At 47.0% G+C, this 18,700-nt stretch overlaps 1 pseudogene; it reads left to right on the top strand.

The window, feature by feature from the left end:
• The first annotated feature begins 16,890 nt into the window (after positions 1-16,890).
• LOC111758616 (small ribosomal subunit protein uS2B-like) lies at positions 16,891-18,352 on the top strand (annotated as a pseudogene).
• Positions 18,353-18,700: the final 348 nt, after the last annotated feature.

Raw genomic sequence — 18,700 nt, 5'->3', positions numbered from 1 at the left:
GGGGCATCTGGCCCACAGTGAGTAGTCAGTCCTATCAGGCATCACATCGAATTGTCTGTGCTTACGGGACAATGCGACCACAGACTCACATGTCAGGGTTCCAGAAGCTGTGGCTCTAGGCATGAGCAGGAGCTCAGAGCCTCTCATGCCACAGGGGAAAGTCATTTCTGTGAGGCAGTGAGCTGTGTAGGCCCTGGAGGCCATGATATCTGATAAGGGACTCTGGTCTTGGTGCCCATTCAGCCCAGCCATTGTCCAGGGAAGGCCACCTCTGGGGTGGCTACTCTTCCCTATGCCTTCCAACTTTACTACTGTTTTGGGTAACCCAGTGGGGCCAGAAGGTACAGGTTTTTGACCTCCTGGGCAGTAGGTCCCTAGGAAATTTAGAGTACCAGGAATGAAAACCTGAGAGGGATTGGAGACCGTAGGGTGAAACCTCTTGTGAATAGTTGTTGGGGAGAAACTGAGATATAGGGAGGGGAGATGACTTATCCACGGGGTCCAGCCAGTTAGGGGCTGAGCTGACACTGGAACCTGGTTTGGGGAGATTCCAGCCTTCTCCACTGCCAAGTCACATTTAAGCCTCGGTTTCCTAGTCTGATCAACAGTAGTAATGATCCCCTCCTTACCCAATTGTTCGGAGAATGCAGTAAGATTGTGAGTGGAAAAGTGTTTTGCTACTGCAAATGTATCCCACACACCTACGTAAACAGGAGCCTTCATGTCCTGCTTATAAGGAGGAGAAAGAGGAGTAGGAGAGGGAGGAAGAATTAACACACAACCCCAACAGAAGGGAACTCCAAATTTCAAGGACTTTTGGGGGATTTGTGCCTGGGACAGGACCTGGCATACAGGGATCTGGTACTCTGGTCCTGCACCCTGAGCTGTCTCTTCCCAATCTGAGGCAGTCCAGATGCTCAAAGAAAAGATGCAGAGGAGAATGTGGGCAAATCCCATCTTGAGAAAGGCATCTGGGCCCCACCTCTGCACTCCATGCAGAACGAGATTCCAGTGACAAGGATCTGGGTGGCCAGGCTTGGCTGTGCCTGTGTCCCACCCAGGGAATTTGCCTCTCTTCTGTCTCCATCCACAGTGTCATGGTTCACTTCTGACTCTTGCTAAGTTGTAGCCTGAGCCTCTGGGCTCGCTGGAGAACCCTCCCCGCAGGCCTAACATGAATTGAAGTTGTAACACTCGTTTTTAAACCCACTCTCACCCTCTGAACTGCTGTGTGCTCTTGAATGAGCCACACACCTTTCTGGGCAAGCTGTTCATGGTCTTGAAATACGTCTCCCTGAAACTTGACTCTGAGCAAGACTGAAATTATCCCACTCAGCTGTCGTGATAAATTCAGAATAGATGCCACAGCTTCTCTTCGCAGCTCGTGAACCCCAGCCCAAGTTTGTGTGTGTTGATGGTTCGTATGTGTGTGTGCAGTCATTCAGTCACACAATCATACATTTGGGACCAAGGAAGTGGTATGTGGCACAATGTAGAACACATACCTGGCTATTCCTGAGCTCCTGGGTTCAGTCTAGCACTTCAATAAATAAAAAACCTGATAGAGACTCATTTGACAGATGAGAACTTGAAATCTGGAGGGAGGTGATTTTTATGGTTCCACAACACATTCAGGCCATTCTGGTCTGGCTGCAAGCCCAGAGGTGGGGGAGTGGTTGGACATGATCAGGCCCCACTGTGCTTTGCACTCGGCTCTCTGTCAGCACCAAGGAGGAAGAAAGTGCTCCTGTCACAGCCCGGGGCCTCCTGCTGTGGCTCTGGGAGGGCAGCAGAGCTTTCCTGGGAGGGCAGCTACATTTTGTATACAATGACTGGAAGTCTAAGAAGACAACTACACACCTATCACGCACTACTAACTAGAATAAGACAAAAATGCCTTCCTGGAAAGGGTTGAATTACCTAGCACCAATGAATTGTGCATTTAAAAATGGCTAAGAGGGCTGAGCATGGTGACAGCCTTAATCACAGCTACTCTGCAGGCTGAGGCAGGAGGATCATGAGCTCAAGGTCAGCCTGGGTAATTTAGAGGGACTTTATCTCAAAATAAAAAGGGCTGTGGGTACAACTCAGAGGTAGACCACTTGCCTAGCATGTGCAAGGCCCCACATTCACTCTCCAGCACTCTATACACACACACACACACACACACACAAAATAAAATAACAATTATGTGCATTTGACCACAATTAAAAATAATATATTTTTTTAAAAGAGAAGGAGACAAAAAAAAAAGGGGGGGGGGACTGGGGATTTAGCTCAGCGGCATAAGCGCCTGCCTTGCAAGTGTGCGGTCATGAGTTTGATCCCTGGTACCGATAAAAACGAAAAAGACAAAAAAAAAAAAAAGTCAGAGAAGGGAGATGCCCCCAAATGGGTGGGCTTTTTCTTTTTCTTCTTTGCAAGGGAGAATGGATTTACTTACCAGTCAGCATTTTTTTTTTTTTTTTTTTTAATTTTGAAGGTAGTAGAAATACAACAAAACAAGACAGAACCAAGCCAATCGAGACAATGCAGTGAAATCGGTACAGAACTTCAGAGCAGGATACCGGGATGACAACAATAGGTACCATAGTATATCTCGTTATCTTTACAATAGTTGTCCAGCCAATTAGGTATAGTGAAATCAAACCGAAGACAGAACATTATAAAACCAATCGAAATAGAGTAAAGCAATTAATCATAATGAAACAAAACAGTGAAAACAATATTTGCCTTCAAAGAGAAGATAGAAGGAAATTCCCCATATTTGCTGTATTGCGTACTGTCATCCTCCCAAGAGATGCTCAGACCTCTGTCCCCAGTTGCTAAGGTCGGGGGATGTTGAATGTTTGCTTCCCAGCCAGTGCACCCACAGACTCACAGGAGACGCTGACCGGTCTCCTCCTGGCTCACACCAGAGGAAGGCGCTTACTAAGAGGGCGGGCAAATTGCTCCTTTGGGCAGCCGCCTGGGTTCCACCATGGCCGTGTCCAAATCTCAGGGGCTGCTGCCAGTCAGCATTTTAAAAATATTTATGGAGAGCTGGCGTGGTGGCTCACGCCACCCCAGCACTCAGGAGGCTGAGGGGGGAGGATCGTTTCAAGTTCAAGACCAGCCTGGGCTACAAAGTGAGCTCAAGGACAGCCTGAACTGCATAGGGAGACTCCATCTCAAAAAAGACAAAAAAAAAAAAAAAGAAGGAAATTTATTGAACAGTCTTTTAGATTTTACTTAGATATCAGTTTTTCAAGTCAAAATGACTCATATGCATAAAAATGAAGTCATAGACCAAACAAAGCTGACCAAAATAGTCCCTCCCCCCAATTTTTTTTTGTACCAGAGATTGAACCCACAACCTCACACTTAGCCCATAAGCGCTTGAGCTGCTGAGCTACATCCCCAGCTCCTCAAATTTCTTCACATTCAGAATCCCACTCTCCTGAACCCCCTTTTGACTGGGCTGTTTATCTATACGGACTTCTGTGCCACTTGGAACACTGGTGATGCACCATTTCTTAAAAGGTTGCTGTTCTTTCCAGACTCCTAGCCCTAGATACGCATTCTTCAAGTTTTACTGTGGAGGTTTTCTTTCTTTGTGTGTGATCAGTGATCATTTCGCTCTTTTCTTGGTAATAAAACATAGCTTCACTTCCTTGACTCTTCCTTTCTTACGCCACATAAACACTCGGTTATTGTTTTGTAGGAAAGTAAAGAATTGTGGTCATTCTTTAATGACCACAGTTTGCTGCACTAATATCAAATTCTTCCTGGCTCCTCTGTTTCCACGCCTTTCTGGGAACACAATAGCTTTGTGTAAATGCTAAACCACAGTGTAACCTTCTCAAAGACATTCTCAACAGCAATTAAACTGAACCTATATAGGAAGAAAAGGCACTTGGCATGCACCTGACTAAGCTGAGGTTTGTACAGGAAATGACGACCATTTCCAGCTGTAGGTGCCACAACAGGAAGAGAAGTTGCAATGAAAAACAAAAGACACCTGAGGACAGATGTAATGTGACAGCTATTACACTAAACATGCGCCTAGTGCCACTGTGTGCACTGTTCTAGGCATCTTTTTGTCAGTTCTCGGGATTGACTCTAAGGTCTTTGCTCTGAATTACAGCCTCAGCCAATTTTAATATTTTAAGTCTGAAACAAGGTCTCCCTAAGTTGCTACATTATCCAGACTGGAGTTGAACTTGTGATCTTTCTGCCAGCTCCTTCAGATCATTACAGGGAGCTAGATGCCGAGACACTGCCTGTAGCCCCAGTGCTCTGAGAGGCTAAGACGCGAGGACTAGAAATTTGAGTGCTTGTTAGGCAACTTAGTGAGACCTTATCTCAAAATTTAAAAAATAGCTGGGTTTGGTAGTGCACACCTGTAATCCCAGGACTCCTGAGGCTGAGGCAGGAGGATCACCACGAGTTCAAAGCCAGCTTGGAGTACATAGTGAGTTCAAGGCCAGCGTGAACTATGAAGTGGAGAGCCTGTCTCAAAACAAAACAAAACATGTTTCAAAAAGGCCCTCAAAGTGAAGGACCTGGGTTCAGTCCCCAGTACCACCAAAAAATAAAAAATCTGCACAGTTATCCTGTATGCCTAAAAGTTATCACCCCAGTTTTAAAAGATGAGGAAAATTAGGCAGAAAAAAGTTAAGTATTTTTCCTGAGGTCACACAGCTTGTAAGTGGGAAGGCAGAATTGGAACCGCAATATTTTAGCTTCAAGAGATCATTTTTATGTGCAAAGTATATAGCATTGTTGCCCCAATTGATGTTTTGAAATTTTATTTTCTTTCTTTTTCTTTTTGAAATAAGACAGATTTGAAAAAAAAATTTTTTTAATCTGCACATATTTACTCTTGAAAAAACAAATTAAAAAAGAGGACTTTTTTTATTGTGAAAGTGAATTCCATCTTCACTTCTCAAAATAATTAAGAAATAAATAATTAAGAGATAATAAAGGCCCAGGAAGTTAGTTCAGTGGCATAAGCCTCTGCCTGGCAAGCGGGAGATTGTAAGTTCGATCCCCGGTTACCCCCCCCCCAAAAAAAAAGAAATAATAAAGATATTAGGAAATAAGAGAAAGATAGCCAAATGTCTCTTGAATCATATATAAATTAATTAGGGTGTCCTTTGCTGGTAGCTTGAGAGAGGAGGCTGGTACCCTGCAAGGAGGGAGTTGGGCAGTGTCTCTGGCTGGACCCCATGATGGGATTCAGGACTGATCCTCTCCCACAGTTAACATGAGCTGTGTTTCCTGCCCTGACCTGAGATGTGAATGCCCTCCATTCTAAATCCCTACAAGATTGGTAAAAGGGAACCACAAACCACCACCTAAGAGGGACAGTGGGAGGAAGGCAGACAGAGCCACGGTCTGCCAAAGTGGGGCAGAATGAAATCAGGGTCATAGTCAGTGGGCAGGAGGGGTGGGGGATGGTGCCTGGCCTCCAGGCCTGCGGGCTGTGTGATTTCTATGTACCATTTCATTTGAATTTCAGATGAAGAACCAATGATTTCTAAAGTACATTCTAAGCAATATTTAGGATCCACTTCTCCCTACCTTTTAGATGTATGTGATTTTTTTTTTTTTTTGTCTTTTTCATTTTTATCGGTACCGGGGATCGAACTCACAACTACCTGCTTGCAAGACAGGGGATTATGCCGCTGAGCTAAATCCCCAGCCCCGATGTATGTGATTTTTAAAATGTATTCTTTTGTGGGCCCTGATAGGGCCTTCATGGCCAAATCATGGAGGCTCTTGAGGGTCTTATGAGGGGAGAATTGGAAGTGTGAGGGGAAGTGGGTCCTTGAATCAGGCCTGGAATGGTTGGGCCCTACTGATATTTTCACAGGGGAGATTTATAAAACTTCTAGACAAAGCAAGTGACAGGTTCCTCTGCTATAGTCTTCCCTATTACCCAAATGGGCTTTAACACCCTTATATGAAGACCTGAGATCGCCAGTGTATGGCAAAATAGGTGACACATGAAATCAAGAGGAGTTAATTTTCCTGTCTAAAGTAAGTGGGTGTAAAGAATCTAAACTATTGCTTTTTTTCAGAGTGGCCACTTGAGAGAGGAACAAGTAGCCATGAGAAACCCTGTCGTTAGAGTAATCTGTCTCTCTGTGTGAGAGAGAGGTTAGCAACAGTCTAGGGCAAATATTGCCCCCAAATGCATCCAGCTCTGATGAGCTCACTCAAGTCACTGCTGTTAGACGGAGCATTCTCTTTAGAAGGTTTAAGGAAGGAAAGTATGGTTAATTGCTGGAGAGTTAAGATTTTTTCTCTGTTGAAAGGCCTCAGTTCACTGAAGAATGGAGAAGTAAGATTCTTAGCAAGAAATGAGGGAGTCAAGGCTGATATAGTGGGAAGCAAAATTTCTTTAAAGTGTGGCAAATGTAAAATAAGCAGAAGGGAAACTATCTTAGCAGCAGGGCAGTGCTGTAAGGTAGGGGACACCCTGCTGGGGTGCCAGGGAGTATGAGATGTACTTCATATTTACTGGCTTCCAAAAGTCACTGTTTCACTGATTGGTGGTCTGGGCCAATCACGGTCTTAGCCTTTGTTTCTGGGAGGGGGACAAGGACAGCACAAGTAAATGTGAGTGACACTTTCATAAAGACACAGTAGAATACGTTTCCTCAAGAATATGGAATACAGAGAAGAATGTGATGATCTTACAATGTTAGTCATCTACGATTTGCTCTGGATTTTTTTTTTTTTTTTTTTTTTTTGCGACAAGGTCTCACTATGCAGTTCAGGCTGGCCCTGAGCTCACTTTGTAGCCCAAGGTGGTCTCAGACTTGCAACAATCCTCCTGCCTCAGCCTACCAAGTGCCAGAATTATTGGTGTGTTCTACCATGCCCAGCTGCCCTGGATTTTTGTTTAGGTCCCTCTGCCTATACATATTAGACATTGTTCTTTGTTTTATTGAAGGTTTAAGGACATCTGAATTACAAATGGAATTCTCACAAGAACTTTTGGGTATGAATCTTAGCCCCATTTTACAAAGAACAGATTCGAATAGTTGCCTAAAATCATAACACTGGAAGTGGCAGAGATGAGCTATGAATATATAATATAGCTATATGAATATAGAAATCATGTCATTCTCCCTAACCTAGGCTGATTTCTTTCTCTCCTCCCACCCCCACTGGAAGCTCAGGTAGTCCCGAGAGCTGACGCCAGGTACAGGTAGGAAATGTCACAGATCCGGACTCCTGGGGAGTTACAAAGACAACTTCCTGCAGTCTCCTCCTGCTCATGTGGGGTGGGGACCAAGCGTGAAGAAGATGGGGCCTCACCTAATTCCCCGTGGCTCTGCACTGCCCACAGGACCTGGGACTTGGCACATTCACTTCTGTGCCCTTCGTCTCTGAGCAGGGACACAGGTGTCTGGAAAGGGTCCTCACCACCCAGCTAATCAAGCTCCAGGCCTGAGGCTTTTAAACTTTTTCATTGACGCCTGCAATAAGAGATATATTTATTATCCTAACCCATAAATGTTATCTCTCAGACATTCCCTCTTAGACATTCTGGGGCAGTTGATTTCATGACCCACTAGTGGGTCATCACTCACACTCAGAAGGTTCTGCTCAACATCCTGGCTAAAAAAAGTGCTTTTCACTGGGGAAGGGGTCCTGTAGTATCAGTAAGAGCCGTCTACCCCTCCACCTGCCCGGTGGTCTGTTCCACGCTTTTGTGTTGCTCAGAGGATCTGTGATAATCCATACAGCCTCTGACCCCCGTTCTGGATGTAGACTGCTGCAGGACAGGAACCACATCAGAATTTGCTCACTATTGCATCCCTACAATAAGGCCAGGCACATTGTAGATGCTTAATAAATGTCTGTCAAGTGAACCAATGCACAGATTGCCAGCCTCCATTCCTGCAAGGCCACCCTCGCTCTGACACACACCCGCCATGTGGAAGCTATGTGGAAGCCCTCAGAAACCCTGTTCAGGGGAGAGGGAAGTTCCTGAAGCTTGGGCAGGGAGAGTGAATGTGTGTCTTTTTGGTTTGGTGGGGTCAGGAAGGGCCAGGCACAAGCTTGTCCACCTGCGAGGAGAATTAGGTATGAGTGAGGAGCCAAGGATAGAGAGATCTTTCTAATCACCCTGCCCTGGCAAGGAGTGGGGCTCCCGGCTGCCTGGAGGAGTCTAGACAGGTTCAGCAAAGGCAGGCCACACTGTGGCAGGAGTCTGTGTACCAGGGGAGGGCTGGACAAACAATGTAGGAGGAGCTGCAGCCTAATTAAGCAGCTTTATAGGAGGGCAGCTGGGAGCCATGGTGGGTGTTAGACAGCGGGGACACCAGCTAGAAGGAGGAGACTGCAGGAGGCTGTGTCTCCCAGTGCTATTCCTCCCTCCCTGAACCCCTCAAGTCCCTGCTTCTACTCTCATCACATCTCGGGGAGGCCGGCCGGGGTGGAGGCCTCAGTGGAGACCCCAGTGAATTGAGTGTGTCTTGGTACCTACTGTGGTTCCCTCTCTGTTCCCAGGCTCACGAGCTCCTTGTGAGGTTCCTCCTTTACGGCTGAGGGCAAGAGGGAAGGGTTTTGCCAGCTGGCCCAGAAAGGTAGGGAGAGGGGGGAAGCTGTGAATGTCAGGGTCATTACCCAAATAGGGGTGGGAAATGAGAAACGCCCCATGACCTTGTGTGCAAAGGTCACCCAAACCTGTTTGACTCCTGGCTCAGAACAGTGCAGCTGAACCACCTGGCTCACCACTGTCTGCCCTCCGCTCTAGGAAAGGGGTGGCCCTCAGGCCCCTTCAGACAGTGTCCAGGGCCCACTGTCTCCCTTTCTGCCAGCTCCATAACTGCTCCCCACTGCCCTGCTGCTGTGCCTTCCTGCCACAGCCTCTGCCAGCTTCACCCTCTGCCCTGTCCTTTCTTCATGTGAGGGACTGAGCTCAGCTCACACTGTACTTGTCCTCCCAATTCTGTGGGGAAGGGGCACAAACCTCACTTTGGGGGGGGGGAGGCTGAAAAACACTCGCTGGCCACCACCCCCTCTGCCCCACCCTGCCACACCATCTCCCACTTGCACACTGCTCGGGGTCATGCTGTCCTGGGCAATCTGATTAATCCCTGAGGACAGGAGCCGTATCTAATTCACTTTTGTTGTCCTAATACTTCGCTGTGATTGGCATGGAGTAGACACACCAAAAAAATGTTTGTAGAATGAACTAAATGCTTGCCCAAGGTCAAACAGCTCGGAAGTAACCCATCTATAATTCAAACCTATGTCTTCCGGGATCCCAACCCACCCTAAACATTTTGTTTTCCTCCAGGAAGCTTTCCTGAACTTAGTCAAGGCAGCTTTCCCCTCTTGAACCCCCAGAATCCTGGGTATTTGGGCATGTTCCTATTCTGACCTGGAACAAGATCTCAGCCTAGCTCTGATTTCCCCCCAGTTCTGTTCCCCAAACCCAGAAAGTGCTCTGTGCCTGCTGGATGTCTAAGCAGAGGTGGAGGGGCCAGCAGCCAGACCTCATCCAGGCCCATGTTGTCTCCCGCTTGTGGGCACCACCCTGCCTCCTGGCTCTGCTCATCCAGCCATGCTTCCACCTGGTACTAGGCCTGTCAGCTCTCAGGAGGCCGGCCCAGCCCTGGTGTTCTCCTGGGGTAGGTCGAGGTGGGGCACCTAATCCTCTGCTCAGTTTGCTGCAATTCAATATCAGCCTCAATTTGCACGCTCTGCTGCTGTCCTTCCTTCTATCGGGTGGGTAGGGCTGTGTGTTCCCTGAAGCAACTCGTGCTGACCTCACCTAAGGCTCACTCAGAGCTCAGCACCGGCCTTGGAGTAGGAAGACCACTGTCCTTCTCACTGCGGGTGAGTTCCAGTTACGCTTCCAGCGTCTCCTGGCTGGGAAATCCAGAGCCACCCGGCCCTCCAAGCTTCTGTGTAAATATACATAAAAGTACCTGCATGTGGCATTAAAGATGTGAGCTGAGGTGTCACCAAAGCTGAGGGCTCCCAAGCTCTGGGAAGTCCTTTATCATCTCTAACCTCCCACCGGTGGCTGCAGTTGTGGCCCATTCCCTCTCCTTCCGATTGGTGGATGCTGTGCTCTCGGGATGTCAGGGCACTTGAATCAGTTCATTGTATTTCTTTATTCATGTAACAAACAGTTACTGAGTGCCAAGTCCTGTTCTAGGCTTTGGAGGTACATTAGGGAGCAAGTTGACAAAGATCCCTGGCCTGGTGGCACTTGCACAATAGAGCAACAAATTCAGTGCATGTGGCAGATTCGTTTTGTTTGTTTGCTTGTTTGTTTTATTCTTTTTGGGATGGGTCTCACTATGCACTCACTTTGTAGCCCAAACCGGCCTCAAACTCACATCAGGCCTCCTGTCTCAGCCTCCAGAGTGCTGGGATTGCAGACGTGTACCACCATACCTGGCCGTGTGTCGGATTGTTAGATGGCCCCTCTCAGCTTGTTATCGTCCTCCACTTTAAACAGTCAGAGAGAAAAGAAATTTTAAACACTGAAAAACAACAATACTAAAAAAGAGAAAGAAAAAGTAACAATGCTTACTCTCAGATGGTGCCTTCACTCCTGCCTTATTCAGACTGATTGAATTTAAGTAATGAAATTAAAAGTGGTTGCTATGTCTTAAAAAGAAAAGCACAGAGTTAAGATAAGCTCTTCCACTGCTGGCCATATATCCAGAAGAATTGAAATCTGGTGTTCAACAATAGCATGTTATACACCTGATCACAGGAGCATTCTTCCTGGTAGTCAAAAGGCAGAAACAACCCAAATACCCATTGGTTAATGAGTGAATAATGTGCTATCTCCTCAGGGTGGAAAAGTATTCAGCCCTAAAAGGAAGGACCAATTTGTGTTCAACATGGATGAACCTTGAAGACATTATGTTACATGAAAGGAGCCAGACATAAAAGACCATGTATGACATGATTCCATGTAGATGGAATGCCCAGAATGGGCAAATCCATGGAGACATGAAATGAATGAATATTTGCCAGAGGCTGGGAGGGATGAAGACTGAAGGATAAGTGCTAAATGGGTATAGGGCTTCCTCTAGGGGAAGTGATGATGGTAAGGACTGTGCAAGATTGCAGATTTTCTAAATGCGATTGAACTGTATATCTGGGATGGCTGAAATGGTGAATTTTGTGGGAATGGTGAATTTTGCAGTTTTAATAAAAATGAATTCCCAAAGTCTAATGCAATCTTAGGTAGAGCTTTTCAGAGGCGGCTGGATCTAGAGTGTGTGGTGCTGAGATTAAGTGTGTGATGCTGGGATCAAGGATGAATGATTACTAAATTAGTTCACTGACTGGTTTGGCATAGTTCGGACTGTGGATAATGGGAAGAGCACACGGGTGTGAGTGCTACCTGCCCTATGTGTATATAGCCTAGACAGAATTTAAGGGACGGGGCTGGGGATTTAGCTCAGCGGCATAAGTGTCTGCCTTGCAAGCACATCGATTGTTGCTTGCTGCTTTTTTTGCTGCTTCACTGCTCTGCTGCCTTCTCCTGCCATGCACTGCTCCTCCTCTGTGATGCCCCTTTGCCATGCCGCTCTGCCTTCGAGCCAGCCAGCTGTGAACTGAAACCTCTACAAACTGTGTGCTAAATGAACTTTTCCTCCTTTAACTTTGGGTGTTGAATATTTTGTCTCAAAAAGGAGAAAAAGTAACTAAGACAGTATTGTTCTGGCCTCACCCACACTGGATTCTTCTCTGCCCTGTGAACTTCCTCTGCGTCACTCTCCCCCATCTCTTCTCTTAGTTTCCTTCGGACATCAGCCTGACCTTCATATCCTCAGAGAGAACCAACTCGCTGCATGTTATGCACAGAGCACCAGCAACCACCCCAGGGGAACACTGGTCTTGGTGATGACTGACATTTAATGACACATGTCATCCCCAGATTATGACATTTATACAGTGGACATCTGCCCTACTAATCTGTAAGGTTCAGGAGGAAGCTGCATACGTTTTGCTCCCTAACATAGTACCTATCTCAATATCTGGCACAACACTGGTGCCAGCATTTATTTACTGAGTACATAAATCACTGTCCCTATAGGAATTATCATTCCTATAGGAACGCAGCCAACATGTGAGGCTGGGTGAGGTGGCTCTGGGGGTGCTGGTGAAGGGCTGGGGTAGCTTCAGTATAGAATGGAGAGAGGCTGGAGAGGGCCTCCTGGAGTCTAAAGCCAGGACATGCTGAGGTGGAGATAGACTGCCTTCAAACTGGGCAGAGGCTAGATATCTACTATGTAGGAGAGCAGCAGTGCTGTGAGTGCTGCTGGAGGTGGAGAGGGGGTTCTAGAACACCCAGAGGAGAAGGAAGGCTTGTCCCCATGAGACAGAAGATTAGGGAATGGCAAAGCTGGCTGGATAAGTAGGTGTGACCTGTTAATTACAAAGAACACAGGTGCAGATTCCAAAGCCCTGAACCTGAACTTCTTTTGAGAACTCTAGCGGGCTTTTGGCAGGATGACATCAACCCGAGGAGTGTGTGATACAAAAAGAAGAGTCCACACTGAGTTTTTGCCACTGTGTTCTCTCTTGCCTGGTAGCCTGCCCTGTACTCCAGACTTTTACTTGGCCCAGACTCACTGTGCAGAGTCTGTCTCCTTTCCTGCCTTTAATCAAACTTTGCTACTGTTTGTGCTTGTCTTGACCATTTCTTTGTTCAGGACAGAAAGAACCTAGAAACCACCTCTAAAAGGAGATCCCAGCACCCCAAAACCCAGGACTTGGTGCTAAGAGTGGGGAGAGGGAGGAATAAGACAGAGTGGAGCTGAAGCCGATGGGCACAGGAACTCACAGGTGGAGTGGTGATCACTGGTCACAAGGTTCCCTCCACAGTCCTCTCAGCAGGCCACAGTGTAAGGGGATGCAGGCCCTTCAGGAGGTCAGCTTTGCTGAGATTATGTGTCTGAGGAACCTAGGCATTCCTGGCCTTGTGGATCTTCTTTTTACTCAAGTCTCAGTGTCCTTGCTAAGATCTGATGGGTGCATGACAGTGTGAATTTACCAAAGGTCACTGAGCTGTATACTTTAAGATGGCTGAAATAGTGAATTTTCAGCCAGTGGATCTGTCCTCTGACTGCAGTGACCTCTCTCCAGACCCATCTATTGGCCAGGCTACAGCCAGAGTAATGGCTGCACCCCTAGTCTTCCTCAGACAAGACCTTTTTTTAGTCACCCCCCAGCTCCTCCCCGTGGCCTACTAATGGGCCATAGCCCCTGCTCGACCCTAACCCTCTGGCATGCAAACCACACCTGCCTTACTGGTACTTCCCCAGCCAGCCAGCCCTCTCCTGCTCCCAGGCAGTGTGTAGGTGGCTGCTTCCTCCTGAAAGGCATTCTCCACCTTCCAGCTTGCTCTGACACCCACCTACTCTTTCAGGAAGACTGCTCCTCCCGGTGTTCCTAGAGTACCCTGAACTTCTCTGTCATGGGATTGTCAAGGTACGGTGGCCATCTTGATTCTGGTCTGCCTTCCCACCTGGAGTGCAAAGTTGAGTCTTGGATCTCTGACACCTGGCCAATGTAGATGCTCAATAAAAAGATGTGAATGAATTGGCTGGTTTGTAGAACGGGGTAATGCTGAGTTGAGATGGTCTATTTAGCTCTGAGGGACTAATTTTTATTTCTGCTTCTCAATGACCTTTGTGGACAGGTGCTCTGAGGGAGAAAGACCAAGTAAGTGCCTGGGATAGATCAGGGGGACCTGGAGGATTTTCAGTAGTAGTTTATCCCTTCCCTGGCAGCCCTGCTAAACAGGAGTGAGGAAGGAGGCAGGCACATGTGTTCAAGGAGCTCCTTGCTCTTCCCACAAACAACCACTGTCCTAGGCTGAGGTCCCAGCCATCTTCAAGGTGGTCATGAGCATCCATTGGATTCAAGCCAAGGTCTTGGCTTTGCTGAACCAGCCATGACCTCCACCACCACCAGCACCCCACTTTTGTGACTCACATCCCATGATGCTCCTAACATGTTCTCCTCACTGGGCCCCTTACCCCATGGCCACCATGACACGCTTGGTCTTGGGGAACTGCTCCTGCTGAAGACCACCTTCCTCTACCACCAGAAGTCTGGCCATGATACCAGTCATGCTTTTGCATCCATGACCTTTGCTTCTGCCCAAGGAAAAGCTGGGACCTGGATTCAGTCATCATTCTTGGGGTTCTTTGCCCCAGAAATCTGTATCCATAACTATCACCACTCTTTTCATGACCTTATGACCTTTGTTTGGGATGCCACTCTAAGGTTCCTGGGGTGTGTGTGTGTGTGTGTGTGTGTGTGTGTGTGTGTGTATCTAAGAAAGGGATCATAACTACTTTCATCATTGGAGCCTTACAAAGACTGGAACCCCCGAGTGTGTGCCCATTTTTGCCTCTCAGAGAATTCTTCTTTATCCATCAAGGCTCAATTCAGACATAGGTGACTTTAGGCACTATCCCACGCCCTTCATAGCCTTTCTCAAATGCCTTATTTTTGCCGTGTTCTGCTCTCTATTATCTGCCTTCTCCACTAGAATGTCAGTTCCCTAAGGTCAGGGCTCACAGCAGTTTGCCCTTCTTTTCCACAACTTCATCAGCCTACAACACATGTGTCAGACTATTTCCTAATCAGACCATTTGTCCCATCTGACATATTGTTCCAGAAATTGCTGCTCTATCTAGGCGCCTACACCACATGTGCCAGCAGGTGAGCACTTCTTCATTCCAAGGCGATTCTCTCAATGCCCTTCACATCTCACTGTGGTAGAGGCTTAGCACTGCCTTAAAGGGAGGCAGGATCGATGTGATGTTCACTGGTCACTCATTTATTTGCCCTAGGCTTGTCTAAATATCCAACCAAGTCCTCTAGGTGTTTTGATATCAAGTTCCAAATCCTCAGCAGACATAGCATGTGCTTCCCTCCTGCCTCTCGCCTCATTGGCTACTTCATTCCTCCAGAGGTGACTCTTAGGTCCCCTCCACACTCTTGTACTCCCCAGAATGATGCAGGGAAACTGTCCAAGCTGCAACACTCCCGCATGGGACACCCTCATTCCATAGAGCTGTTCCTTCTCCCTCCATGTGTATATGTGAGGCCCATTTTTCAAGTTCTTTTCTGACCAAATCTCCCCACTCCAAACTCCCTTTCTTCCTGTCCTAAGTCCTGTCCTCGACTGGGCTGTGCCCTATGTTAGGTTCTGGGCAGAATCGAGGCAGAGCTAGAAAGCCTCAGAGGCAGCCAGGTTTATAGAAAACCCTGCTGGACCTAGTAAAGGTCCAGAAAAGTCCCACATTTGTAACCCCATGGAAAAGTTGTTGGAATTCTAGTGAGTTAATTCCAATCTACCACTTCCAGGGCATGGCGAGAATAAAGACACTAAGACATATTTGTTGTTGTGGGGAGCCAAAGGGGGTCCTAAATCCTGTTAGCACCATGGCTAACTAGAACAGAGGTCTCAACCCAGGGCTGAATCCAGGTTTGCTTAATTCATGAAGTGGGGAGTGGCTCAGGGATGAGTGACTGAGAGTGGCAGGAAGTACCTTAGTGCCGTGAACTGGGCTAGCTAGGCAGGAGGCCTGAAATCACCTCTGCAATATGCAGAGAGAAAGATAGGCGAAAAGTGTAATCTGCATAACACAACAAGGAAGTATCTAACGTTTTAGGGTCAGTGTTTCAGCTCTTAGTGTAATTTTTATGCCGTGAGAAGTCATAACCTCTTATCTCAAGGCTCATCCCAAACTCACAGCAGGGCTACACCCAGCCTAGCTCACACGCATTATCTGTATTATCCGGAGCTGCAGGAGGGGCTCCACTGACCCCTCGCATTGCTTCAAAGACTACACCTCAACTAGACCCATTTGCATTATTTATAGCCAAGTGAGGGAGTAGGGACAAAACTTAGCCAGCTGAGCACATGTCAATACATGGAAGTAGGCTCAGAGGAGGAGGCAGTTTCTGTACTGAAAGAACCCCTGAAAATGCAAATGCCTCTCACCCCAAAGGACTTGTAGGTCGAGGGCCTGCTGGGGAAAAGGCAGGGGAAGGCTGAGGGGCTGACACTGAGGATGTGGTCTGCACCTCATAACTCCGATCAATTCCAGGCAGCCCCACCCTATGAGGTTTGTCAGGATTGGAAGGAAAGTTAGAGATTGTGCCTCTTGGGGGTCCCTGGGCTCAGGCTGCATGAAGTATGGGGGAAGGTTTCTCCCGCTGCTCACTGGATTTCATCGGGCGTGCCAGGCTCTGAACATCTCCCTGACAAGAGGCTGCAGTCAAGTAACTCAGCCAGCCTCTGCTTTTGCCTGGAATTCTAGCAACCCAGGTGACTCTGCTTGCTCTCTGCCACAGATCTGAGTCTGCTCTGTAAGCCTCCTGATTAACAAGAAATGGGGAAAGAAATTAATCATTACTTACATGCAGTCTGTGAGGTAGGCAGCATTTTTCAAAACATGACATCCATGGCAGCAATAGAGTGGGAATAACTAACAGGAGTCTTTGGTGGTGGAAAGGTAGAAAACCATAAATCACTCCAGTCGTGCAAAGGATGCAGCTGAGGTCCAGAGAGGGAAAGAGATTTTGCCAGATTGCATAGAAAACTGTAGATGCATATCAAATTTGAGCACAAATTCCTGATTTCTAAGCCACAGTATTTTCCACCAGATCCCCTGTGCTCTTCATCCAGGGACCACAGAAACCCTCAGACTCTCAAGTCATTTCATTTTGCATGTATAGATCCCCATTTCTTCTGAGAACCTGGCCTCCAACCCCCTCTCACTTTTCCTCTTTGAAGTCTGACTAATCTGTGCTCAAGAGTAAGTGCCAAGAGAGTCAAAAGTAAGCGATGCCTTTCATATAAAATGCAACGCTGATCTGAGCAGTTACCGAAGGATGGTGCTTGCCTTGGAGGTGGTGGAGACTGGAAGGAGAATGACGCTAGAAGGAGTGGGTGACATGACTGGGGTTCTGGTCACACAGGTGTGTACTGTAGGTAAAAATATATCTGGTTCACTGATCATGTATGCATATTTTTTTTTTTTTTTTTTTTTTTTTGGTACCAGGAATGTAACTCACGACCACGAGCTTGCAAGGCAGGCACTTATGCCCTTGAGCTAAATCCCCAGCCTATGCATTTTAATGTTAATGTAAATTCCAAACTGGGCCTGGTGGAACATATCTATAATCCCAGCACTCTGGGAGGCTGAGCCAGGAGAACACAAGCTTGAGCTCAGTCTGGGCAATTTAGTGATTTAATGAGGCTCTGTCTCAAAATAATAAAAAAACAGGCAGGGTTGGAAATATAGCTCAGTATAAAGGTTTTGGCTATCACCAAAACAGTAAAGAAAAAATTAAATTTTAGCTTTTCTGCCCTACCCAAGGAGGGGTTCATAGGGTATTTTTTTCTTGATTCCTATAGTAATTTCAAGGGAAACTTTCAGTGTCTGGACCCCTTGATGTCCTGCAAATGGAAGAGGAGGATATTCTCAAATTTTGTGCAGCAGGAAGCCACTAACAGTAGCACCAACCTTGACTTCCAGATAGAGCAGTACATCTACAAAAGGAAAAGCAGCCCAGTGTGGTGATGCACACCTATAATCTCAGCATTAGGGAGACTGAGACAGAAGAATTGCTGCAAGTTCAAGTCCAACTTGGGTTACATAGTGAGTTCAAGGCCAACCTAGACTATGCAGCAAGACCCTCAAACAATTAAATTAACTGGGAAACATGTGATTATATATGATTATATCATAGTGTACAGAGGACCCCAGAGGAGCTCCTGCCGGCTGCTTGGCCAGTGTTGCCATGGAAAACTCTGCTGATGTCAGTGTCATATCCTCCAGAAATTCTGCCTGTGTTGAGGTTTGTCGCTGCCACTGGAACTATTCCTATTGCTGGCTGCTTCTGAAACCTTCACTAACCAGACCCAAGCAGTCTTCTGGGAGACTTGTTTCCAGTGGACACTGGAATCACAGGGCTGACCACCACCCTCTCCCAGAGGTACCTCATGTCAACCTGCCTACCACTACTCTGAGTGGCATAGATTCTCCTCTGTGCTTTGTGGACATTGACATCCTGTGCAACAAGGGGACTCACTCCATGTCTATGTGTGGATGCTGGCTGGGGATATTCCGTGCTCCTGTGAACACTTACAGGAGGGCATGACTGACCTCAGCCTCTGTGGAGATCTTGAAGAGATAGAAAAGGAAGAGCAGGCTACTGCTAAAAAGCTGCACCCAAGGAGGAATTTCAGGGCAAATGGATTACAACAGCTCCTAAATCTACTGTTATTCAACCTGAGGCCCCAGACTGGTCTGATAACATGCAGGCACTTCTGTGCCCAGCTGGCCACTGAAGCCCCACTATGCAGCCCCTGAATGAGTAGGAACCAACTCTAAGTGGTTGGAAGCTGTGCTGCTTAAGCAAAATGGAAATCAGGTTGATGCAAAATAAAACAGCAGTTTCTAAAAATTGTTTTCCTTTTAATTCTAAACTTAAGCAGTCAATAAACTTGTATTGATTGAAGAAAGAAAGCCCATGGGGCTGGGGATTTAGCTCAGCAGCATAAGCACCTGCCTTGCAAGCAGGCAGTCGAGAGTTCAATCCCTGGTACCGATAAAAAAAAAAAAAAAAGAAGAAGAAAGAAAGCCCAATAAGGCTGTTTCTCAGCAAAGCACTCAATATGAGATGGAGTTACATCACA

This window comes from Cavia porcellus, unplaced genomic scaffold (genome assembly GCF_034190915.1).
Source record: "Cavia porcellus strain 051 isolate PalLab524CR breed Dunkin Hartley unplaced genomic scaffold, mCavPor4.1 scaffold_8, whole genome shotgun sequence".
NCBI lineage: Eukaryota > Metazoa > Chordata > Mammalia > Rodentia > Caviidae > Cavia > Cavia porcellus.
This window is presented reverse-complemented; position numbering and strand designations above follow the sequence as displayed.